The sequence below is a fragment of the Chiloscyllium punctatum genome, chromosome 17 (genome assembly GCF_047496795.1).
Source record: "Chiloscyllium punctatum isolate Juve2018m chromosome 17, sChiPun1.3, whole genome shotgun sequence".
NCBI classification, from domain to species: domain Eukaryota; kingdom Metazoa; phylum Chordata; class Chondrichthyes; order Orectolobiformes; family Hemiscylliidae; genus Chiloscyllium; species Chiloscyllium punctatum.
Genome location: NC_092755.1, coordinates 27,933,804 through 27,960,393, shown reverse-complemented (window position 1 = coordinate 27,960,393; position 26,590 = coordinate 27,933,804).

Below are 26,590 nucleotides of genomic sequence, written 5' to 3'. Positions count from 1 at the left end.
TTGTGCATGGAAACCATTCAACATTGGGAAATATTTGTGGAAATCTCAGAAAGTGTCGTGTCCTGCTCCTTCCTATGCAGTTTCTCCAGACCCAGACTCTCTGCAAAATGCAGTGCCCAAACCTTGTCCAGAGTGGGGCCACCAAACCCTCATATTTCCCTAAGTCATGGTAGTAGCTGATAACACAAACCCAAGTAAACAATCCAGAGAACCACCTCTCACTTTCCAGTGACGGGTACAAGTCAAATCTCTGTATACATGTCACACCCACTCAGCGTTAAGAAATGGCTTTCTCTCCACAGTTTCTATTCCTGGCTGAAAAAAACATTGCAGCTCTGCACAGTCCCCGTGAGCTGAAATACTACTGGTTCTGTTCTCCATGGAAGTAGTTGACAATGTTACTGAAAAAACTTTATGTACCTCAGTCACAATAACAGCAACACTACCATTCACAGTGTAGATGCTGGGAATGCAATGGTCTAGTGCTATTATCTCCAGACGGTTAATCTTGGGGCCCAGCTAATGACTCAAACCTGGACTTGAATCCCGCCTCATCAGATTGTGGAATTTGAATTCAATGGAGTATTTGGGTTAACAATCGAGTGAAAAATTTTCAATTGTTAAATAAAAGCAAACATCTGGCCCACTTGTGTCTTTCGTGGAAGGAAATCTGTTATTTTCACGTGGTGAGGCCCACATGTGACACCAGACTCAAAGCAATGTGATTGACTCTCAACTGCCTTTCTGAAATGGCCAAGTCAGCCACTCAGTTATATCACTACAAGGTCTCAAAGAGATGAAACTAGACAGATCTAAGCACTGGCAGCCTACAGCATGTGGACTGCTATGGTTCAAGAAGGCAGCTCACCAACACCTTTTCATGGGCAACCAGAAAGGGAAGTACATACAGGCCCAGCCAGTTAAACCCATGTCACTTTAGTGAATTAAAGAAGATGACCACACTCAGGGAAGAGAGACAAAGGGGACAAAAATATGGAATGTACAAAGACCTTGTTCATTAAAATCCCTAGATTAATGAGCCAGGGACAGAATGAAAATAGCATTAGTTAGGAGACAGAAAGGAATGGGAGCAGTGGTTGTGGAGATTTGAGGGGAATACAATGACATTTCCTCTGTCACCATCACGCTGTCTGGCAGTCAGAATGAAATGCAAAGCAAATCAACGAAACTTATTACATTTGTGCAACAGAATGCTGATTGCTGATGTGGCTCTGTGGGGCACGAGTTAGCATTACATTTTCACAGTGCTAGGGCCTGGTTCGACTCCAACCTCAGGCGAATCTCTGTATGGAGTTTGCATATTCTCCCCACGTCTGCATGTGTTTCATCCCACAGTTCAAAGATATGCAGATTAGGTGAATTGGCCAAGATAATCTTCTCATTGCGTTCACAGATGTGTAGGTTATGCACAAAAGCGAGGGTTCAATATCGGGAGGTAGAAGAATGGGCCTGGTCAGGTTACTCTTCCAAGGACCTGTTTCCACACTACATGCATTCGATGAACGTGGACAGGGCAATTTCAAATGGAAAGAATAGTTTGCTACATAAGTATTTTAATCACTGGATACACAATGTCGATCAGGGTTGTGCACATATAGAACATAGAACACTACAGTGCAGTACAGACCCTTCGACCCTCGATGTTGCGCCAATTTATGAAACCAATCTGAAGCCCATCTAAACTACACTACTCCATTTTATATCCATATGCCTATCCAATGATCGCTTAAATGGCCTTACAGGTGGTGAGTCTACTACTATTGCAGACTTTGCTTTCCACATCCCTGCTACTCTCTGAGTAAAGATATGACCTCCGACATCTGTCCTATATCCATTAAAACTCCAGTTAAAACTACGTATCCTCGTGCTAGCCATTATCATCCAAACAAACAGGCTCTCGCAATCCAACCTATCTGATCTCTGATTATATTAAATGTCTGAATTAAGTCACCTCTCAATATTCTCTCAAACGAATGCAGCCTCAAGTCCCTCAGCCTTTCCTCATAAGATCTTACCTCCACACCAGGCAACAGCCTAGTAATGCTCCTCTGAACCCTTTCCAATGATTCCACATTCTTCCACGAATGAGATGACCAGACCTGTACTCAATAGTCGAAGCGCGGCTGCACCAGGATTTTGTACAGGTGCAGCATGACCTCAGGGTTCCGAAACAAAATCCCTCTAGTAATAAAAGCAAACGCACCATATTCCCTCTGATCAACACTATCAAACTGGGTAGCAACTTTCAGGGGTCTATGTACATGGACAAGAGCCCAAGAGCCCAATACTCTGCATTCCTGTTGCTCCATCCAAAGTGAATCACGTGACATTGTTCTGCGTAGCATTCCAGTTGCTACCTCACAGCCCAGTCTCCAAATTATCTCTCTCCTGCTGTAACCCACAACATCCTTTGTCACTATCCACAACTCTAGCGACCTTAGTGTCATCTGCAAATTTACGAACCCATCCTTCTACGCCATCATCCAGATCGTTGATAAAAATGACAATCAGCAGTGGGCCCAAAACAGATCCTTGCGGTATACCACGAGTAACTGAACTCCAGGATGAACATTTCCCATCAGCTACCACCCTCTGTCTTCTTTCAGCTAACCAATTCCTAATCCAAACTGCTAAATTACCCTGAATCCCATACCTCCGTTTTTTTTTGCAATAGTCTACCGTGGGAAAGCTTACCAAACGCTTTACTGAATGTCATATACACTACATCAACCGTTTTACCCGCATCCAACTGTTTAGTCAACTTCTCAAAAAAATCAATATGGCTTGTGAGGCACGACCTACCCTTCACCAAACCGTGTTGACTATACCTAATCCAATTATTCCTTTCTAGATGAGCTTAAACCCTATCTCTTTAACAAATTCAACATTTTACTCACAACCAAAGTAACGCTCACTGGTCTATAAATAGACTCTAATCCCTTTCTTGAATAAGGTAACAACACTTGCTATCCTCCAGCTTTCTGCACCATTCCTGTAGACAATGCCAACATAAAGATCAAAGCTAAAGGCTCTGCAATCTCCTCCCTGGATTCTCAGAGAATCCTCGGATAAATCCCATCTGGCAGAGGGAAGTTATCTCTTTTTACACTTTCCAGAATTGCTGAAACCTCTTCTTTGTGAACCTTTATCCTATCTAATGTACTGACCTGTATCTCAGGATTCTCCTCGACAACATTAGCTATTTTCTAGTGTGAATACTGATGAGAAAATTCACTTCGCGCTTTCCCTATCTCCTCTGACTCCAAGCACAACTTACCACGACTACGCTTGATAGGCCCAGATCTTACTTAGTCATTGTTTTATTCCTGATATAGTTATCGAAAGCCTTCGGGTTTTCCTTGACACAATCTACCAAAGACTTCTCATGTCCCCTCCTGGCTCTTCGATGCACAGAATTAAAAACCACGACATGGATAACACAATGTGCAGGGCCATGGTAAGAATACGGAACAACATCAGTAGAAATGTAGCTCATTACGTGCTGATACAGAAATTTTTGCCCCAGTAACCACCGCTTTTGTTATAATAATGATGTACAATTCCAATGTGTTAATATAAAGCATTCGGCCCATCGAGTTGACACTGATCCTCTGAAGAATATTGGACACAGATCCACCTCCTACACGATTCCCTTATCTCCCATAGTTAAAGCAAGTAGTTGCAGATGAACAATTTTTCATGGTCAATTGGGAGGAATCAGACATACCTGGACGAAACACTTACAGACATGGGAAGAATATGAAAGCTCATTACAGGCGGTGGCACAAGGGTGGAATTGAGCGCAAGTTCCCAGGTGCTTCGAGACAGCCATGCTAACCACTGAGCCACTGTGCCGCCCACCCGAATATGTCAGTGTGCTTGTGTATACGAGGGAACTCGGAAATCTCAAATACAAGCGGAAATGTTGGTGAAACACAGTTGATGAGTCAGCATCTTGAGACTGAAAAAGAGTTAACATATTGAGACGAACATGAGTCTGTTCTGAAAAAGTCATATTGGTCTCAGAACGTTAATTCTCTTTCTGCTCAGATGCTGTTCGACTTGTTAAAGTTTTTCACCATTTCCAACTTCCCTTTTCGTTTGGAGTGTGAATATTTTTCTTATATGAAAGGGAAGAGTGAAGCTGCCTTTTCAGTTAAATCTCATGCATTTGGTTATGGTCATTGAATGAAATATTAAAAACTTTTTATTTGACATAGACCTAAATATTAGTAACATTTTCCATGTCATAAATCATCATGGAAATGTTGAATTCTGTGGCCATGAATCACATGATCAATCCACTATAATAACCAATTGAATTAAGGATCCCAATCATTACCTCAATATCATATCATGCTCCTGGTGTCACGAGGGTCATACTCATTCAGCAAGGTCTTACATTTCTGAAATTTTAGATGAAACTGTGGAAACATAAGATACATTGGTACAGGGCATAGTTATTCACGGGTTTTGGAAGGAACTAGCATGGGCAGATTTTACATGTCAATCACCATCACTCTGGAAAAGGTGAAATAGTGCAGCCTACTTGAACCTCTTGTATCCAGGTGATGCACATACGCACAGAGCTGCTTGCAGGCACATTCGAAGATGTCTTAACGACTGGTTAGTTCCTCGTCAGGATGGCATGTAACTTGGAAGATAACTTGTGGAGATCGTTTTCCCATTGTCCCATTCCCAGTGTAGAATGTTCTCTAATTCCCATTAATCACAGTTTTGATCAAGGTCCTTGATTTCACGCTCAGTCAAGTCCTGCTTCGATTGAAAGGGAAGCCTCTCTGATCTCACCTCAAATTATACTGGAAGATCAGTTAAAAGAACAAGGAGCAAAAGACAAGAATACTCCTTGTTTGAACAATATCTTCACAATATACAAAAGAAAATTGATACATGGACTTCCAATTCTGTCCCAAGATGTTTGTCCCGTTGGTAATGTGACTGTTTGGTAAAGTGTTGTGATAGAGGGACAAGAAGAAACTCCACTCTGTACCAATAGTTAACAAAGCCATCCCGTTCACGGCGCATCAGACAGTGGCAAACATGCTGTTTTCTGTTGCTGTTGGATAGTGATCATTTCAAACGCACCATTGATTGATGACAGGTAGTAGCAGAGAAGTCAGCAATTTCCAGCATTTCGTGTGAGAGGAAAAAGCGAAAGAGTGTCAGGGCAAGTGGGAGTGACAGGGAACTGGTGTGACACCCAGTGCGAGAAGTGTGAAGGGAGATGTTCAGTGGAAGGGTAAGTCACAGCAGAAGGGGCAATGCAAAAGAAATAGGTGGGTAAGAAAAGAGTAGGAAGGGCAGGAGGTAGTATGTCAGAAGGACCATCTGTGACAGGCAATAACATGCAGTTGGAAAACTGAGATTGATGGATAATCAAACATCACTGTTAAGGAAAATTGGGATCTGGTTTCCTTTGAATATTAGGAAAATGTTTCTCATACTTCTTTTATTAACAGGATTTTTGTTCATATTGTACATACACTCTACATTTCTGTATCTGCATCAAGGGCAGACATTTTCTTTTCTCTCCAATTCATTATCTCAACATTATGTCACTTTATGTCACTAATCAATATCCAGAACGATGGGTGTTTTTTCTGTGAATTTGCTTCCAATTCCATGTAGAAATGAGAATGTGATTTAAACTACAACTGCATGCTTATAACGCAGAAATTAATTGAATCTTTATCCTCATCACCTTAATTCTTTCAATCAAACTTCATGAATGAGCCTGCGTCCATCCTGCAGATTAAAAAAAAAGTTCCCTCTGCTCTGACGGGATTGCAGCGAATGTTATAAAGAAAGAATTGCAGGCCCACATAAAATGGAAACGTTGCAGTGCACAGTGCAAAAAGCGAGTCCAAGAATAATGATGTACAACCCTTATGAATAATTCATGCAGAGGGCCAGTATATAAAAGCAGAATTCAGTTCCATGTACAAAAGAGTATTTGTGGCTCCCTAATAACAGCCCTCTCCTGCATCATGCTGCAAATTCACCGAAAGAGGGAAAACTATAGACTGGAATTATCAAATCTTCCTCTGCAACAATGACTGTAGAACAGGTAGAAAATCAAGTTTTGTTTCTGACATTCATACACGTTGATGATAAGAATGTGGGAGATGGGGGTGGGGGTTAGAGCATGATAAACAATGTTGTGGATGTTACAATGATTATTCAGGTTGTTCAGAGTGAGGACGAAAGTGTTAGGTTACAGGAATTGTTCCAATCACCAGATCAATGACCGAAAAACTTAACACTGCAATATGTGAGATGCTGCACTTTGAAAGAATAACAACAGAAGAGAGTACTCAAACCATGAAAATAGGCTAGATTTGCTTTTGCTTTACTTCGGAGCAGAGAAGGTTATGTTGTGAACCTGACAGAGGTGTATAACAACATGAGAGGTATAGACAGAGTGAACAGACAGCAGCTGTTCCCCTTGGTCAAACGGTTAAATACAAGGGGATACACGTTTAAAGTGAAAGACAAGAGATTGAGTGAGGATTTGTGAAATCTGTTTTGAACTCAAAGGACGATATGCTTCTGGAATGCGTTGCCTGTTAGGGTGGTTGAGGAAGGAAACCGTGCAACCTCGGCAAAACACTTGTATCCGCACTAGATGGTGCCAGATTTGATAGGCATCTTCTTTATTATACGATTTCATGATATATTGTGAAGCACCACCCAATGGTAATTGTTGGTTTGTTCCATTGAACTGTCTTCAGTAAGTGTGGAGATTACAAATCAATATCATCTCATGGAGCATCAGCACTTAATAAACCGAGGACAGCCCGGCCATCCCTGAAAATATCCAAGATAATTCATATGCTCAGTGCAAGTTTCGTTCAATAAGCCCACGAACATTATTCCAGTTGTTTGACACCATTAGTTTAAGAACACGAATAACGTAGAAACAAACTTTCCTTCATTGTTATATAGACTTCTCGTTGTAAGGTTGTTATTTCTCTGCAGAATAATAAATTCCTTGCCACATATTCGCTTTGACAGAGTCAGTTTTACTGCGTTTTTTCTGCCAGCTGTTCATCACAGTAGAGCGGCTTGTTTTACACTACGTCAACCACCAGTAATACTTGCTCTCAGCTAAACTGGCACATGAGATGTACAGCTGGTACTCCCTCCCAACAGCCACTTGGATGGGCCAACACCATCTGGACTGGAACCTCTCAACTGCAATTAATATTGGACTATCTCCATTAAAATCCCAAATGAATTTTTGAAAAATCCAATTTTCAAATTAAAAATTGAACAATGTAACCATGTTTATTGATCTGATGAGCTTGTTGCGGACATTGAAGTAGTGTGATGCATTTACAGACACCATTTCGTGAATACATTGAACTAAAAGGCCAACTGACAGCCCAGGTCACGAATAACACAAGTTAATGCAGCATTTAATCAGCAGCTCAATGAGCACAAAATGCCAGAGCAGAGTCGGCCATGCACCTTGAGGTAAGTTTTGTTCATGTAGTTAGGTGTATTCTGGTTGGTGTAGACATGTTACACTGAATGGCCTGTTTGGGTGCCACATAAGAGTCTATTACTTTAATTCTTGATAACAAGAAATAGCTCTCCATTTCAATAGCTTGTGAGCATCAATTGGTGAAGAATATAATCTCCAAGATCACATTGCATCCTGACTTGCATCGAAGCCATTGTTCCTTCACTGTCACTTGTTCAGAATCCTGTAACTCTCTCAGAAACAAATATGTTAGTTGTCCTGCACCAAGTGGACCACTGGATTTCACTAACACATTATGAGTGGAAATTAAACATAGGCAACAGATTTTCTAACGAAACTCACCTCACAACAACAACTGAAAGGAAGTTGCACTATTAAGACATTATCTAATTTCTAAAACAGTTTCAAAGGAGTTTTTCACTTGTTTAAAGACACATTTGGAAGGTTGTGCCCATCAATCTGAAAGGAAAGTCTTCATGTTCATCAGAATGGTCTCCTAATTTTTCGGTAGCTGAAGACAACAAAAAAGTAGAAACTAGCACCAGGCATAAGTGTTCCTTCCTTGCCCATACAACGTTAGTGTGTCATTCTTAGTCAAGAATCTGCCTGCTTCTGCCTTAGGCATATTCAATTTCCTAGCCTTCATCGTTCTCTGGGAGGATAGTTTCACAAACACACAACACTTTCAGAGAGTTGAGCAACCCACATCTTATGAAATGAGATATTCTTCAGTTTTACTTTCCATCCACTTATTGTAATCTCTCATATAAACTGAAGTATTATTTCAGAATTCAACTTTAAAAAGACGATTCGGAATATTCTGAGGTTAAACACGATCACATATTGTCCAGCTAAACTCCAGGAGATCCAGGGCCAGTCTGCTCAATATTTCCTCCTGAAGTACAATTCTTCACAGGAGTCAGTTGAGTGAATCTTCTCTGGACTGCTTTGCATATCATTATGGCCATAGCACTTTCGATGTGGTCTCACTTCTTCTGAATGAATTCTGTTTCAAGTGTGGTTTTGCGGTGATTCTTATTCTTCAGATTCTTCACCTCATTTTGGGAGGATATAGAAGATCTGTCAACAGAATGACTATGTTGGATAACTCTGATCAATCAGACCCAACCAGGGGGCGGCATATTGATAGTCCAAGGGAGGCAACCCGTTGTCCCATTCAAATTGAACTCCAGGTTTGTACTGCAGGGTCTGTAACTGTCAAGTTTGTTTACAAACCGTCTGTGGGTAACTGCAGCCTGTCTGGATTCTGCAGCATGTGGCTTAGCACAGAGAGTTTACTCAAGCCCTGGATCCATTTCCCAGCATGCTTTAATCATTGTTCATTTTGGTAACTCCATGATAATTTGTTATTGTCCATCATAATTTCATTATTTCACGTGGCAAGGCTGGTCACAAAGGCAAATAGGATGATGATATTTATTTTGAGAGGGCTGGAATATAAAAGCATGGATGTAATTCTGATACTCTATAAGGCTCTAATCAGACCACATTTGGAATGTTGTGTGATGTTTTGGTCCCCATATCTCAGGAAGGATATACTGCCCCGGGGCGAGTTCAGAGGCAGTTCACAGGAATGGCCTCAGCAGGAAAAGCCTCTGGAATTAAACTCGCTGAGGTTGAGAAGGATGAGGGGATCTAACTGAATCATGCAAAGTACTAAATGTCTGGCTAGAGTAGATGTCAGAAAGATGCTTCTATTATTAGGAGGGAAAGGACCCAAAGGAATAGTCTCATAGTTCAGGGAAGACCTTTTATATCGGAGATAATGAGAAACGTCTTCAGCCATAGAATGATGAATCTAAGGTAAGGATGGAAGTGTCCTTCCTTAAAGGGCATTAGTGAACCAGATGAGTTTTCCCTTAAAATCGATTCATGGTCACCATCAGTCTCTTAATTCCACATTTGAATTCAAGCTGCACCATCTACCATGGCAGAATTCAAATCCAGGTCATCAGAACATTAGCTGGGTCTCTCGCTTAAAAGTTCAGCGATAACACCACTATGACACAGCCTTCTCCAGTCCTTCAGAGTGTGACTAACTTGTGTAATATGATTTGACTGAGACTTTTCCCTGAAGCTATTATTGATTTCCGTGTCAACTCATGGATGATTTTTCTCTTCCTCTCACCAATATACTTTAATTGAGAGGTTATTTAGTATCTCATTGTGTCTTTACCTTTTTTTTAATCTCTCCTGCCCTTGATAGTTTTGTTTTTTTCCTGGCCAGTCCACCCAAGCCAACTCCTTCCTTCGCCCAATATACTTATCATTGCTCAACATTTAAACCGTCATATGTGACTCTGTCCTTATACATTCAATCTGAGTTTAAAACTACAGCATATTCCGGTCACTGCTTCTAAAAGGATCCTGAGCTGCAAGATCATTTAACAATCCTTCCTTGTCACATAATATCAAAGCTGAAGTAACCCATTCTCTGGTTGAATCCATGACATGTTGCTCTCAAAAACTATCCTTCATACAGTCTGCGAATTTTTCTTCGAGGCTTCCTTTGCCAAGTTGATTAATTGAGTCAATGTGCATGTTCATCCCACTGTTGTGCCCTTGACACCAGCCGTCATTATTTCTAAACTCAGAAATGTTTCGTGTGAACAGTGGCTGAACGTTACTCTTCCCAACAGGTTTCTTCTCTTGCTGTTTGTTTATGCCTGATCTGAATTACATGCCGTTCCCTCGTGCCAATATCATTTCCTAAAGCAGCCTTGATAACATAGTTAACCCAAATCTAATGATAGAGAGAGAGAATTGTCACAAGGTCAATACATCCAGATGAAACTTCTGCAGCCTGCCACATCCGGCCAAAAATCGTGATAGACGATTAAACAAATAACTGATGGAGAAGGCTCCACAATTATCCCCATTCTATTAATGGATCAGCTCTGCACATCAGTGTAAAAAACAAGGAAATAGTATCTGTACAATCCGAGCCAGGGGTATTGAGTCGACGATTCAACTCACCGTCATCATGATGCCCACAGAATCACAGATGCCAGTCTTCAACCAATTTGATTTGCTGCAAGTGACATGAAGAAACAGCTGAACACAGTAGACACGACAAAGGCAATGAGTCCTGACACCATTCCTGCAATAGGACTGAAGACTTGTGCTGCACAACAAGCCGTGTCCCTGGGGAAGCTGTTTTATTCCAGCTCCAACTCTGACATCTCCCTGGCAATGTGGAAAATTACTCATCTATGCCCAGTTCCTAAACTGGAAATAATTACAATCTGACCAATTACAACCCCCCAGTCTCATCACGATAGTCAAATTGGGAGTTCTTTTTGATAGAGCTGTCAAGCAGCACAGAAATATCCTGCTCAGTGCGATTTCTGATAGGCCCCCATGTGGAGATGGTGCTGTTTTGGAAAAGTCACTGGATTAATAATCCAGACCAGGTTAATGCTCTGGCAGTTGGTGGAAGTTAAAAACAATTAATAAAATATCGAAATCTCAAATCTGGTGTCAGTAACAGTGACCTTGAAGTCAATGTCGATTGTAAACACCAATTTGCTTTTCCAATGTACTTTCAGGAAGTGAATCTCCTGTGCTTTCCTGGTCTGGCCTAAAAGTGACTCCAGACACACAGACATGTGATACACTCTTCAATGGTCTCTGAAAAAGCCAAGTAAGACACTCTATTGTATCAAACTGCTCCGAGGTCTTAAAGGAAAAAAACCGGACAGAACATCCAGCCTCAGTATTGAAAAGGCGTCGGGAAACACATTCCTGTTGACCTTGCAGAAACCTCCTTCCTAACATCTGTGAACTTGTGACAGCATTTACAGAGTTTTCCCAGAGACTGCACAGAAACATCGGGAATGGAATAGGCCATACATCACATTGAGCCTGCCCCATTCTAGTTAATGTCTGAACATCTCCTCAATGAACTTTCCCCACACACTGTACACATCCCTTAATGTGATTAACCTTGTGAAGCTATCAAATAGGAAGTCCGGTAGTCCCTTTGGACTGTCGAGTTTGCTGTCCAATTCAATATAATAACGGCTTACCCTTTATTTCTACAACGCACTCCTGCTCTCTCCCCCATCCTTTAGGTGTCTTTATTAGTCTTTAGTGCCTTGTCTTCCATAGCCTTATGTGAGATAAAATTCTCAGGTTCACCAGTCTCTGAGTGCAGACATTTATTCTTGCCTAAATGCAATGTGACCTGTCTGTACCTAATACTGTGGCCCCTTGATTTAGACGTCCCAGCCAAGAGAATTATCATCACTGCTTCCAATCTATCTAACCCTGTCAGTGTTTTATATATCTCACTGAGATCGCCAATCATTTTCCTAAACCCCATGGAATACAGGCTCAGTTGTCCCAAACTCTGCTCCCACAAAAAGTCTGTCATCCCAGAGATTAGTCTGTGCATCCTTCGCTGCACTCCCTCAATGTCAGGTTTGTCCTTTATTAGGTACGGAGACCAACACTGCACACAATACTGCACAATGTTCGAGTTGAGGTCTAACCAAAGGCCTGTACAGCTGCACTGAGACACCCTTACTCCTGGACTCCACTCCACCTGAAATGAGGGTCGACACCCCATTTATCTTCCTGACTTCTTTCTGCTCCTTCAATATTGCTTTCAGTGACTGGGAGACAGGGAGATCCCAGATCCTTTTCAATGTTACAGCTCCCCACATGGTGGGTCTGCGTAAACTGGTCTCTGTACCAATGTATTCCCTGTATTGTCCTCTGTCTTCAGATCTCAGTGCCCTGCATGGAACTCAGATGTCTGTCCAAACAATAACTGAAGAAAAGTGCAGTTCCCTTCATGGATCGACATTTCTCAACCACTCCCTTTTCCAATGGTTGGCTGGAATTTTAGTGTTTCCCAACAAAGTAGACAACATCACATTTATCCACACTGCTCTTCATCTGCCACATATTTATTCATTCACTCCATTTGTTTCAATCACCTTGAAGTTTTTTTTCACATCCTCCTCACTTTCAAAATCCTATTTCTGTCAGCAGACTTGGAAACTTTGCATTTGTTTCCATCAACGAGATGTTTGAGATGTATTGTGAATATCTGGCGCCCCAGCACCAATCATTGCGATGCCTCATGAGCCTTCCAAACTGAAAAACATAAATTTATTCCGACTCATTGTTTCCTGTCAACACTCCCATTTTAAAACCATGTTCATATATTACCCCCTATCCCATGTACTTTCACTTTGCACACCAAGCTTGGGACACTATTAAAATTCTTGCTGAAAATCCAAGTTCAGTGTCTCGATTGTTTTTTTTTTTTCTGGAATTAATCTACCAGTCAGTTTCTCAAATATGTTTCCCATTTCATCAATCCGTGTTAATATTTTTTTCTACGCACATTATTTTAAATTCCATTAATTTCTCCAAATTAGTTTATTTACTAGTTTCATTCCACATCATTTTCTCATCAGACTCAGGTTTTCTCCTATTGCTGGGAAGTCTTTGTTTATATATTTTTCTGTGAAGTCAGAAGTGAGGTTGCTGTGTCATGTTTCTCTGTTCTCCATTCTCCATTCCCTGGTTTCACTCTGTAAGGAAGCTGAAACTTTGACTAAAAAGAATAGCTGTTGTCTATTCACCTTGTCCATGCCCCTTGTAATCTTAAACCTGAATTACTTATCCGCTCAACTTCCTCTGCTCCAAAACAAATAACTCGAGCTTACCCAGCCTCTCTCCACAGCTCATATGGTCCATCCCAGGGAGAATCCTGGTAAATCTCTTCTGCACCTCATCCAGTACAATCACATCCTTCCTGTCATGTGGCTCCCAGAAATGCACACAATATTTCATTTTGCCTTACCAAAGTGCTATGTAGTACTCGGATATTCTTTGGGTCAATGAATAAAGGCTTTATCTACAGTCATGCTGAACTCATCAATTATCATGTCCAGTCACATTCAGGGATGTGTGGAGAAGCACGCCCTGAGCTTCCTAGTGTGATGCCATTCTTTGAGTACTCCCCTGTCTGGTTCCTTATTCCAAAGTGGATCACCTCATATATATCAGGGTTACAGTCCACCTGCCATTCTGACCATTCTATCTGTATATTCTTGTAACATAAGACCTCCCTCCTCACTGCCAACTAACCAGCCAATCTTTGTGTCAAACACAAACTTACTTATCACACTCCCCCACCCACTTCACATTCACTTTTCTTATGAATACCACAAATAATAAGGGACACAGCACTGGTCTCTACCGGGTACAACGGGGAAACTGGACTCCAGTCACACAAGCACCCTTCTACCATGAAGTTGAGTTGGGATGCAACTTGTAAAGTCACTAATAGGCCCTACATGTTCCATGGTTGTTCAGTTCCACTTGATATACGTGAAGAATATCTGGGGATTCTCCTTAATCTTGCCCTGCCAATAGGCTTCCATGTCCCTGTGTTAATCAGTCTCTTCCGAGGGAAGGATTTTCTCCTTATTACGGTCTTAAATGGCATATCCCTTATCCTGTCATTATTTGCCTTAAATATGGAGTATACAGCTATAGAAACATCCTGTTTATTTCCACCTCATCACATGTATCATAGATTTTTGAAATTTCACTGTGATCACCTCTCATGCTTTGAAACTGGAGAGGTCGCATGAAAAATCTCCCCATCAGAAAATCTTGTCATCTGAGGAATTAATCTGGTGAATGTCTATTGCACGTCCTCTGTCATCAGTATAATCTTTCTTAGATTAGATCACCAATACTGCACTCAATACCTCAGGTACAGTCTCATCAACACTCTATGCAACTGCTTCATGATGTCTTTACCTCTATATTCCGATTCCCTTAAACAAACTCCAACCTAACACTTACTTTTCAATTACACGTATTCCTCCAAATACCATTCACACTAATTGCATTTACGAACTCACTGTGTGAGTAATAGAGGCATAGGGATGTACAGCATGGAAAGAGACCCTTCAGTCCAATCCGTCCATATGTAGCAGATAACCCAACCCAATCTCGTCCCACCTGCCCAAACCCGGCCCATATCCCACCAAACCCTTCCTATTTATATAACCATCCAAATGTCTTTTAAATGCTGGAATTATACCAGCTTCCACCACATCCTCTGGCAGCTCATTCCATACACGTACCACCGTCTGTGTGAAAAACGTGCCCCTTAGGTCTCTTTTACGTTTAGATTTAATTACTTAAAGTGTGGAAACAAGTCCACACCATCCGCAACACACCCAGAACCGTTCCCCTACATTTACTCCTTAACCTAACACTACAGGCAATTTACCATGACCAATTTACCTAACCTACACATTTTGGATTGTGTGAGGAAACCCACACAGACATGGGGAGAATGTGCAAACTCCACACAGCCTGAGGCAGGAATTGAACCCGAGTCTCTGGCGGTGTGAAGTAGTATTGCTAACCACCGTGCCACCTAACAGCTTTTGCCTCTCAGTCTAAACCTATGCCCTTTAGATCTGGATTCCCCGACCCCAGGGAAAAGACTTTATCCATTTATCCTCTCCATGCCCTTCATAATTTTGTACATCTCTATAAGGTCACCGCTCAGACTCCAACGCTCAAGGGAAAACAACCCCAGCCTGTACAGCCTCTCCATATCCATCAAATTCTCCAACACTGTCAACATCTTTGTAAATATTTCCTGAACCCTTTCAATTTTCATAACATATTTCCGATAGGAAGGAGACTAGCATTCCACACAATATTCCAACAGTGGCCTAACCAGTGTGACGTACAGCCGCAACATGACCTCCCAACTCCAATACTCAATATTCTAAACAATAAAGGAAAGCAAACCAAACGCCACTTTAACTGTCCTATCTGCCTGCGACTCCACTTCCAAGGAGCTATGAACCTGCACTCCAAGATCTCTTTGTTCGGCAACACTCGCCAGGACCTTGCCATCAAGTGTATAAGTCCTGCTAAAATTTGCTTTCCCTAAATGCAGCACCTCGCATTTATCTGAATTAAACTCCATCTGCCACTTCTCAGCCCATTGGCCCATCTGGTCCAGATCCTGTTGTAATCTGAGGTAACCCTCTTCGCTGTCGCGTACACCAACAATTTTGTTGTCATCTGCAAACTTACTAACGTTATGTCTTACGCTCGCATCCAAATCAATTATGTCAATGATAACAAATTGAGGACCCTGCACTGACCCTTGTGGTAATCCACTGGTCACAGGCTTCCAGGCTGAAAAACAACCCTCCATGTCTACCCTCTGTCTTCAATCTTTGAGCCAGTTCTGTATCCAAATAGCAAGTTGTCCCTGCATTCCATGAGATCTAGAATTGCTAACCAGTCTCCCATGGAGAATCTTGTCGAACGCGTTACTGATGTCCATAAAGATCACATCTACCGCTCTGCCATCTTCGTTACTTTTTCAAAAAACTCAATCAAAATTGTGAGATATGATTTCCCACGCACAAAGGCCATGTTGACTATCCCTAATCAGTCCTTGTCTTTCCAAATTGATGTACATCCTGGCCTTCAGGATTCCCTTCAACAACTTGCCCACCACCAACGTCAGGCTCACTGGCGTATAGTTCCCTGGCTTGTCTGTACCACTCTTCTTAAACAGTGGCACCACGTTTGCCATACTCCAGTCTTCTGTCACCTCTCGTGTGACTATCAACGGTAAAAATGTCTCAGCAATCACTTCTCCAGCTTCTCACAGAGTTCTAGGGTACACCTATTCAGGTCCAAGGGATTTATCGACCTTTACCCGTTTCAATACATCCTCTGTAATATGGACATTTTTCAACGTGTAAGCATCTATTTCCTGACATTCTATATCTTCCATATCCTTTTCCACAATAAATACTAATGCAAAATACTCGTTTATTATCTCCCCAATTTTCTGCGGCTCCACACAAAGGCTGCCTTGCTCTTCTTTGAGGGGGTCTATTCCCTCCCTAGTTATGATTTTGTCATTAATGTATTTGTAAAAACCCTTTGGATTCTCCTTAATTCTACATGCTAAAGCTATCTCATGTCCCCTTTTTGCCCTCCTAATTTCCCTCTTAAGTATGCTCCACTGCCTATATACTCTCCTCAGGATTCGCTCGATCTATCCTGTCTATACCTGACATATGCTTCCTTCTTTTTATTAATCAAACCCTTCAGTCAGCCAGCATTCCCTATGCCCACCAGCTTTCATCCTAACAGGAATATACTTTCTCTGGATTCTTGTTATCTCATTTCTGAAGGCTTCCCATTTTCCAGCCGACTGTTTACCTGTGAACATCTGCCCATAATCAGGTTTTGAAAGTTCTTGCCAAATACCGTCAAAATGCGCTTTTCGCCAATTTAGAACTTCAACTTGTAGATCTGGTCTATCCTTTTCCATCATCATTTTAAATCTAATAGAATTATGGTAGCTGGCCCCAAGGTGCACCTCCATTGACACCTCAGTCACCTGCCCTGCCTTATTTCCCCAGAGTGGGTCAGGTTTTGCAACCTTCTCTCGTAGGTTCATCCACATTATGAATCAGAAAATTTTCTTGTACACACTTAACAAATTCCTCTCCATCTTGACCCTTAACGCTATGGCAGTCCCAGTCTATGTTTGGAAAGTTAAAATCTCCTACCATAACTACCCTATTATTCTTACAGATAGCTGAGATCTGCTTAACAAGTTTGTTTCTCAATTTCCCTCTGACTATTAGGGGGTCTATAATATAATCCCAATAAGGTGATTATCCCGTTCTTATTTCTCAGTACTACCCAAATAGCTTCCCTGGATGTATTTCCAGGAATATTCAATATCATCCCTCAGTATAGCTGTAATGCTATCCCTAATCAAAAACGCCACTCCTCCGACTGTCCTGCGTCCCTTTCTATCTTTCCTGGAGCATTCCTATCATGGACCATTATCTGCCAGTCCTGCCCATCCCTGAACCAACTTTCTGTAATTGCTATGATATCCCAGTCCCATGTTCCTAACCATGCCCTGAGTTCATATGCCTGCCCTGTTAGGCCCCTTGCATTGAAATAAATGCGGTTTACTTTATTAGTCCTGCCTTGTCCCTGCCTGCCCTGACTGTTTGACTCGTTTCTGTTCTCAATTGTACCAATCTCAGATTGATTTATTTCCTCACCATCTCCCTGCCCCCCCTTCCCCACCCCATCCTAGTTTAAATCCTCACGAGCATCCCCATCAAATCTCCCTGCCAGAATATTCGTCCCCTTCGAATTTAGGTGCTATCCGTCCTTCTGGTACAGTTTCCTTCTACCCCAAAAGTGATTCCAGTGATCAAAAATGTGAATCTTTTTCCAATACACCAGCTCCACAGCCATGCCTTCATCTGCTCTATCCCTCTATTCCTGCCCTCACTAGCTCCTAGCCCCTGGAGTACTCCAGATATTACTTCTCTCGAGAACCTCCTTTTTAAATTTCTGCCTAACACCCTTCAATCTCCGTCCAGAATCTCAAACTTTACCCTTCCTATATTGTTGGTTCCAATTTGGACAATGACCTCTTGCTGGCCCTTCTCCCCCGTGAGAACATTCTGCACCCTTTCTGAGACTACACACCATTCTGCTTTTTTCTCTGCTGGCTACAGAACCGTCTGTCTGTACCTCAGACTAGGGAGTCCCCTAACACAAATGACCTCGTGTTATCCGACGTAACCCTTGTTGCATTAGAGCCAGTCTCAATACCAGAAACTCTGCCTGTTCGTGATCCGTTTCCCAGTGAATCCATCACCCGCTACAGCATATTTGTTTGAAATGGGGACAGCCCAGAAGACTCCTGCACTAGCTGCTTAACCCACTTACCTTTCTTGGAGTTAACCCAACTATGTAACTGTTTCTGAGACTTTCCCTCCTTCCTATAACTGTCATCTATCACATACTGTTGCTGTTACAAATTCTTCATTGTCTTTAACTGTCTCTCCAACCGATCCATTCGATCTGATAGGATTCGCAACCAGAAGCATTTATTGCAAATATGATCCGCAATAACCCTTAAATCCTCTTTAAACTCCCACATCTGACAAGAAGTACATATGATTCTACTAAGGCCATTTGTGCTCCTTCACAATCTACAGACCCAGAAAAACAAAACTGTCGTATTCCTCTACAAAACACTGTCCAAGGTTAAATTAATATTTATGGCTTATATTTTAAGATTAATCAAGAGACATATCTCAAAAAAATATATTTACTTCTGCAGACTTTCTGTAGGACACAGTTAAAACAATTCACTTATCTGGCTGGGAACTTTGCCAAAACAGTTCCTCAAACCAGTTGTAAATTTTTCTGTTTTTGTTAATTTTTCTGGACACACTCTGATATCCAGCGATACATGAATCCAAACAGCAAAGACAGTAACTGTGCAGGTACGCTGTCCTGTCAGTTTCTTCCCCTCACCATGTGCTTCCTTTGTCTGTTCTTTTCCCTCTTAAAACTGCTGTTGCTTTGACTTTTTTTTCCCAAAGTTCCAAAACAATGCAACAGCATACAAAACAGTAATTGCTGCTCCTGGAATTCGATGGAATCACCTCCAACACCTGAAATACCTCAAAAAAGGAGCATCTGTTACAGCCAGAAATTTTTTCCTCCCAGACTTCTGAAAATCCAAATCCACTACTTCTCCTGGTTGTCCGTGGTCTATGCTGCAAGAGACAATTTCAAATAATTCTGAAGTTTGTCAGGCATGATTTCTCTGTCAGAAATGCATTGTGATTCTCTGCAATTTTGCTGTTCGTTCCTAAGTACCCAATATCACATCTTATAGAATGGATTCCAACTCTTTCCCTACATACATCAAATTAATTGGTCTGCAGTCCTCCACATTATCTCTTCTTCCCTGTGTACATAGATGGATCATGTTTACTACCTTTCAGTTAGCTACAATGTCTATGGCCATTGCAGGATCTGCAAGAAAATAAAACACAGTCACCGGCAGTTTAATTAATATGCTGTTTTATTTATGACATTTTGATATGAATTATATCTGGCCCATCAGACTTAACAATGATCAATCTAGCTCAATTTTCAAGGAGTACCTTGTTGCTGATATGAATTGTCTTTATGTCTTTAGTTCCACAAGTCGAATGTGATCAATTGCTTTTCACGGAGATTTCCTGTCAGTTTCTCCATGAAGACAGATGCAAAGTAGCTGGTTAGTTTCTCTGCCATTTCCTTATTCCCCACAATAACTTCTCTTATTCCGTACAAATTTCCACATTTGGCCTTACTTTTGTTTTCTTTGCTATATGGATCGTAGATTTAAACAGTCTTTGTGTTTCCTGTTTGTTTGTATTCATGTTCTTTTTGATTTCCTTAACACTTTCTTCGTCCTTATGTTCAGAAAAGTAAATCTCTCAGAATGTTCAGGTTTCCACAATATCTGGAATTCTTCTGTAACTGTTTCCTTAGATTTAATGCAATCATTAATTTCTTATGTAAATGATTAATGAGTCACCTTCCCTTTCTTTGGTGTTTGTAACTTAGTGATATGTCCGTATATTTCAGACTTTCTATCACTAAAAGCCATTGTTTGTCTCACACCAAATGTCATATTGTATTTTTCCAATTCACTTGACCCTCTAGCCTTCGGGTTTCCATGATATTTGAGTGTAAAGTTCATACATTCTATTTTGCTTGCAAGCACCATGTAAAATGCAACATATTAATGTCACGATTGCCCAATAGGTTCCTCAGAGCACGGTAAGTAATTAGTCCTTCTGACTACACAACACCACGCCCGAAATAACCTGCTCTCTCCTTTGGTTCACAACACACTCTTCAGCCTACCTCATATACACTTATGAAATGTATTTTTCACAGCATTAACAATCATTTAGTTAATGCAGTTTAGATGCAATTTTGGATCATTCAGTATTACTACAGTACCAAGGATATTTGCATATCTAATTTCCAGTGAATAGGATGCACGAAGTTGCACAACAGTTTTGGTTAAGATAAGTAAGGTACCAATGTGTGTTCCTCCTTGTTGTTTGCAAGATCCACGCAAACATATTCTGAAGAAGGTTTGGGATGTGCTCTGTGGTGTTACTAGTGATAGACGTGGACAAGACAAAGGGGAGGCTCACGCCGATGCTGAGATGATCTGAAGAAATGCACATCCATACAGGACAAGCATCAATAACCTTCCCCGCTCGGCCCGGACAAAAGTCTTCGTATTCTCTCTACTCGATCACACTCTCTGTATATCTGTTACAGCACCTACCCCGAACAAGGCTCTTGCTACACCACTCTCACGATTGCATGCAGCACTCTCATTCCTTCACTCCATCTGTCACTGAAAGCAAATCGAGATTGAATTTATTGTTATGCCAATATTGGACCAGTGAGACAACTTGATGCTGGGGATAGAAAAATGCGAACATTTTGAAAATTCGGGAGAAAGCAGATGCCATCGCGATGGAAGAAGTCTGGGGATCAATCATCTTGCTCTGCACGAATTTAGGAAATACTGACTAATAATATATACTTTTTAATATGAAACATATTCACAACAAACAGAAATACGACGACCGAGGGAAATCAGCAGCCAGGTTACTAACATCACAGAGGATTGGCAGTGGCTGTGTGGTTTTGAAATCAAGTTGATGTAAACTTCATAAGTGTCTTATTGAAACAGCATATTGTTAGAGATTTGGGGGCAGTTGTGGGGGCGTGGGGGGGGGGCGCGTGGGTTTGTTAAAGTTGTAAATGTTGTGGCGTAATGTTCACTTTTACAGTTAAAAATAAATTGGCGTTATTTTCTTTAAATAGTGGAATTTGGGAGTTTTCTGTCACTCATATTCTAATAGATTACAAAGTGAGTTGAGCTTTCCTGGATGTTTGGTTTCATTAACAGAGGTGTTCATCACCATGTCGTAACACTTGCAAAGACCAACAGAGAGCAACAATAATTTAAAAAAAGGATTGAAAAGATTAAATATGAGGGTAAGTAAGCCAGTCATGTAAAGAAAGACAGGAAGAGCTTCGTTCGAAACATAAAGGGCAAACAAGAAGCAAAAATGAGCATCCGATCGCTAGAGTTTGACACAGGAGAGATAGTAATGTGGAACAAGGAAATGGCTGAGGAGCTGAAAATTATTTGGTGTCAGTCTTCACGGTTGAAAACACTAGTAATATCCTAAAAAATGAAAAGACTTAGTGTTCAGACCTGAGTAAGGTGGCCATCACCGAGGAGAAGGTGCTGGGAAAACTGAATAGCCTGAAGGTAAGTAAATCACCTGGACCAGATGGACTCCACTCCAGATTTCTTAGGCAGATAGCTTAATAGACAGTGGAGGCGTTGGTGGTGATCTTTCAGGAATCTCTCGAATCAGGGAGATTCCCAGAGGACTGGAAAATCGCTAACGTGATGCCCCTGTTTAAAAAGGGAGTAAAGCAAAAAACGAAAAATTACAGACTGACTATTCTAAACTTGGCTCTGAGTAAGATCCTGAAATCCATTGCGAAGAATGAGATTTCTGAACACTTGGATGTGGATGATAAATTAGGACAAAGTTAGCATGGTTTCATCAAGGGGAGATCTTGCCTGGAAATTCTGCTAGACAACCTTGAGGATGTAACGAGCAGCTTGGAACAAGGAGTGCCAATGGATGTCATCCACCTGGACTTCCAGAAGGTCTTTGACAATGTGCCGAGAGGAGGCTAGTGAGTAAGGCAAGGGCCCATGGTTTTAGAGGCAAGGTGCTAGCATGGATGGAAGTTTGGCTGACTGGCAGGAAGCAAAGAGTGTCGATGAAAGTGTCTTTCTCAGGATGACATCCTGTGAAAAGTGGTGTTCCATAAGGCTCAGTGTTGGGACCACAACCTTTCACTTTATACATTAACCATCCAGATGGAGGATCAGAAGGCATTCTGGCTACGTTTGAAGATGATACAAAGATAGGTACAGGGACAGGTAACGTCGAAGAGGCAAGGAGACTCAAGAAAGATTTGGATAGTTTAGGATAATGGGGAAAGAAGTGGCAGATGGAGTACAAAGTGGAAAATTGTGGGAAAATGCACTTTGTTTGGAAGAATAAAAACATGGACTACCGAGAAAATTCAGATGTCTGAAGTGCAAAGGGACTTGGAAGTTCTACTCCAGCATTCTCTCAATGTAAACTTGCAGGTTGATTCAGTAGTTAGGAAGGCAAAAGCAGTGATGGAATTTATTTTGAAAGGATTTGAATATAAAAGCAAGGGCGTACCTCTGAGGCTCGATAAGGCTCTGGTCAGACAACATTTGGAGTATTGTGCGCTGTTCTGAGCCTCATATCTCAGGAAGGATGTGCTGACCTTGGAATGGGTTCACAGGAGTTACACGAGAATGGTCCCAGGAAAGAAAAGCTTAACATATGAGAACGTTTGAGGACTCTGGGTCTGTTCTTGATGGAGTTCAGAGGGATGTGGCGGGATCTAATTGAAACATACAGAATACTAAATGGTCTGGACAGTATGGATGGTGAGAAGACTTCCATAGGTAGGATACTCTAGGACCCAAGAACAACCTTAGTGTAAAGGGAAATCGTTTTAGAACGGAGGTAAGAAGAAACGTCTTCTCCCAGAGAGTGAAAAATCGATGGAATTCGTTTTCACAGAAGGCAGTGGAGGTCAGGGCATTGTGTATGTTTAAGATAGAGATAGTCAGCTTCTTGAGTATCAAAGGGATCAAGGGTTACAGAGAGAGCAGGAGGATGTGGTTGAAAAACTTGTCAGCCATAATTGAATGCTGGATCAGACTCGATGGGCTGAATGGCCTAATTTCTGTTCCTATGTCCGATGATCTTATGGTCGTAAACCGCAGTCCATTGCTTCCTTTCTATCACTTTGGCCCTCCTGACAGCAAAATGTGATATAAAAATCCCTGAGTCATCTTTAACTAACGTGGAGAATTCCTGTTGAGGATTAATGAGAATCGCTCCACTGCTTGAAGGAAAGGAAATTCTCCCAAATCCAACTGTTCCAGGAAGAAGGCTCATACCAGCAGCTTGTTTGAGTAGAATAACGTCGGAGACAGACTATCAGTTGGGACACATTATCTCTTTTCCATTTGAATTTGTTCAACTACTATGAAACTCTGGAAACCTTTTCCTAATCTTTTTCATCTTCAGCCATGTGCGATTGTGTGTGTGTCGGTATGTGTGTGACTCTGTGTCTCACATTTTTCGACAGACTGGGCTAGGTTACACTTCAAACCTGTTGTAACCAGTGGAGAAGTGGGGCTGGAAAAGGACACAGCGACCCTCCAACATTTGTCGGAGCAGAAATGAGAAATTAGCACGGGCTGTTCAAATGGGAATTCTCTTCCCCAGGTGTCTCAGCTCAAGATGGCAGCTCAACACCACCACTTCCAGCGTAATTAGACATGGTCCATAAATGTTGGCCTATCAACAACACCCACATTCCACGAACAAATCTAAAATGATAAACTGCAGCAGAATTAATTGGATGGGAACAAGACTAATAGATAAATGTCTGTTGCCTTCCAGAATTGTGCTGCCTGTGTACTTCAGCTTTGTGCAGTTTCCTAGCATTGTGCCTGGGTGCTTGCATTTATTCAAAGATGTGTTTTACAACATTTGACATACATGTGAATGGAGGAAAATTGTGGACAGACTGAAAAGTGCTGCGCAGACCATAATCAGATCAGCCATGATCTTACTGTCTGTTCTAGCAATGACAAAGTGTCTAATGATCCACTCCTGTTCCTCAGTTCTCTGTTCCTATGTTCCATTCAGTCCTTAAAACCACTTGTATAGGAGTAGATAGAGACCACTTGCTCCAAATACCTGGTTCGCAGTATTACAGGATATCATTCAGTCCCTCAGCACTATGTGGTTTGCTGTGGGTTGGAAAATGTGATGGGAAATCCAAGCTGCGTATGAAAGTGGTCTCCCACCTCTTTAAAGGGTGTCTCCTCTCTGCAAGTGGTTTTTCGTATGTTGGTCATTTTGTAGACCCAGATTCATGTGAATATCGGGCCCATACCTCTCCCAGAGATGGCTCACAAAATTCTTTTCTCTCACTGTCCTCAACATTCAATAACAACATTTCCAGTAAAATTAAAACCATTAACTTTCCAAAGACAGAATATGAGAAAATAAAAACAGGAGTCGTAATTTGGATGCTCACACCATTGTATGCTATAATGGCTGACCTACTGTTGGCATTAACTCTTCTTTAATGCACAATTCTTCACACCTCTCAGCTCTCTGACAGGTCAAAAATCCATCTACCTCCTCTTGGAGTAATATCGCTCCCCTAACTTTCTAGACCTGAGAATTCCTGACATTCACCATCCTCTATGAGAAGAAAATACTCTCCACAGAGACACCATCACGTAGTAACATTAACAAAAGTGTTTTACTGACCTGCTTAGGTAAGAGGGATTAACCCTGATATCAAGGCAGGATTTGACTGAAGATTTTATCCACAGAGCCACTTAAATATCCAGAATCATGCATCCCGAGTAAAATAAAAATACAAGCCATGGAATTTATCACCTTCTTTGTGTCTGTGTAGAACATAACGAGTGATTGTCCATCACCGTCAAGTTTCAATGCAATGACCTCTTATTCTCTAACTGTGCTATAGATTAATCTTCACTCACTCCTCTTTACCATCAGCCCAGGGATTAGTCTCGTGAAATTCCTTTAAACAGCCTCCATTGTCATTAGATAATTCATTTTAAAGGAGAAAAATCTGTCCATAATACCCCAAATACTAACTCAACTACACTCTTAGTGATGATCACAATAATCCCTTTGGTCTCCGTGTCTTTATTATGACGTAAAAACCCATTCCTTCTCTCTGCATTGCCGCTGTTGTGGAATTTAAAAGTTCCTGACATCTGTCTGTCAGCATCAGTAGAGCCAGCACCACAGGTGCCCATGAAGATGAACATCACTCTTGGGGAGAGACTCAGTAAGAAAGATTGCATTTGAAATAGGGAATGGTCACCTACCTGAATGGAAATGAAGTATAGAAATAAGGAAAACAGGCAGAGGAAGGGAGCTAACTTTACTTTTGTTCTTCTCTCACGGGAAGTGTGCAGCCATGGTCAGGCAACATGTTATTGTATCCAGATTTAACAAAGGCACAATTGATGGTTTATTCAGAAGATGCACTGAGGCAGAGGAGGAGTCGGGGATATCATGATGATGGTATTGGACAAGATTAGTGAGTGGGAGGATATAGAAATGTGGATCTGTGCAGGGTTAGAAGGATTATGGAGTTTGAGAACAGTCTGGTTCTCCTCACAATTTGGTGAGTAATTTGTCATGAATAATTTGCTCGATACAATTTGTGAGGAAAGAAATAGTTCATTTGGAATTGAAAAAGTTGACATCCACCTTTCTAAATTTTAAATAATATGTGCAGCAATTTAGTCCAACCTGGCTTAATGAACAGATAGAATGAATTACCAGGAACACCAACTTAGCGAGGATGGGATAGTAACCAACTTGAATAACCATCAGTACATCATAGATCCGCAAAACTAATGAGATCCAAGGCCGAGAGAGACGGTAAAGACCCTCGGATAAACTCCTGTCCATTGCTGGAACATTTCAGTTGAATAATATTTTCAGATTATGATCCATTGTTGGAACATTCCAGTTTAATGTTCTCAGATTCTGATCTCTCGTCCCCATCTCTATAGGTCTGCTGATGCCTGTTAGTGCTGTCGGTGATGGTCCCACTGATACTATGGGATAACACATTGAACCGAGTCCCTAATTAATAGAAGAGGAAAGTCCTCCAGTGACGTATTTAGGATGCACGGAGACTGACATCAATCACAGTCGCTGAACAAATACCTCCCGTTAACCCATTTCAATTCATAACTTTTTATTAAAATTCAAAATTATGATTAAACTTTACATATTCTGGATGGGATATGTGGGGGAGACTGAATGAACAAATGTTGGCTCTGGTAGATCAATCACGTGTAAGCTTTCAATCTGCCTTGGATATGGGAGCAATGCCAGAGGTTTATCAGAATATAATCATGCTTCTCCGTTTATACATTGAAACATACGTTCTGTATCTACTGATCAGGCACTGCAA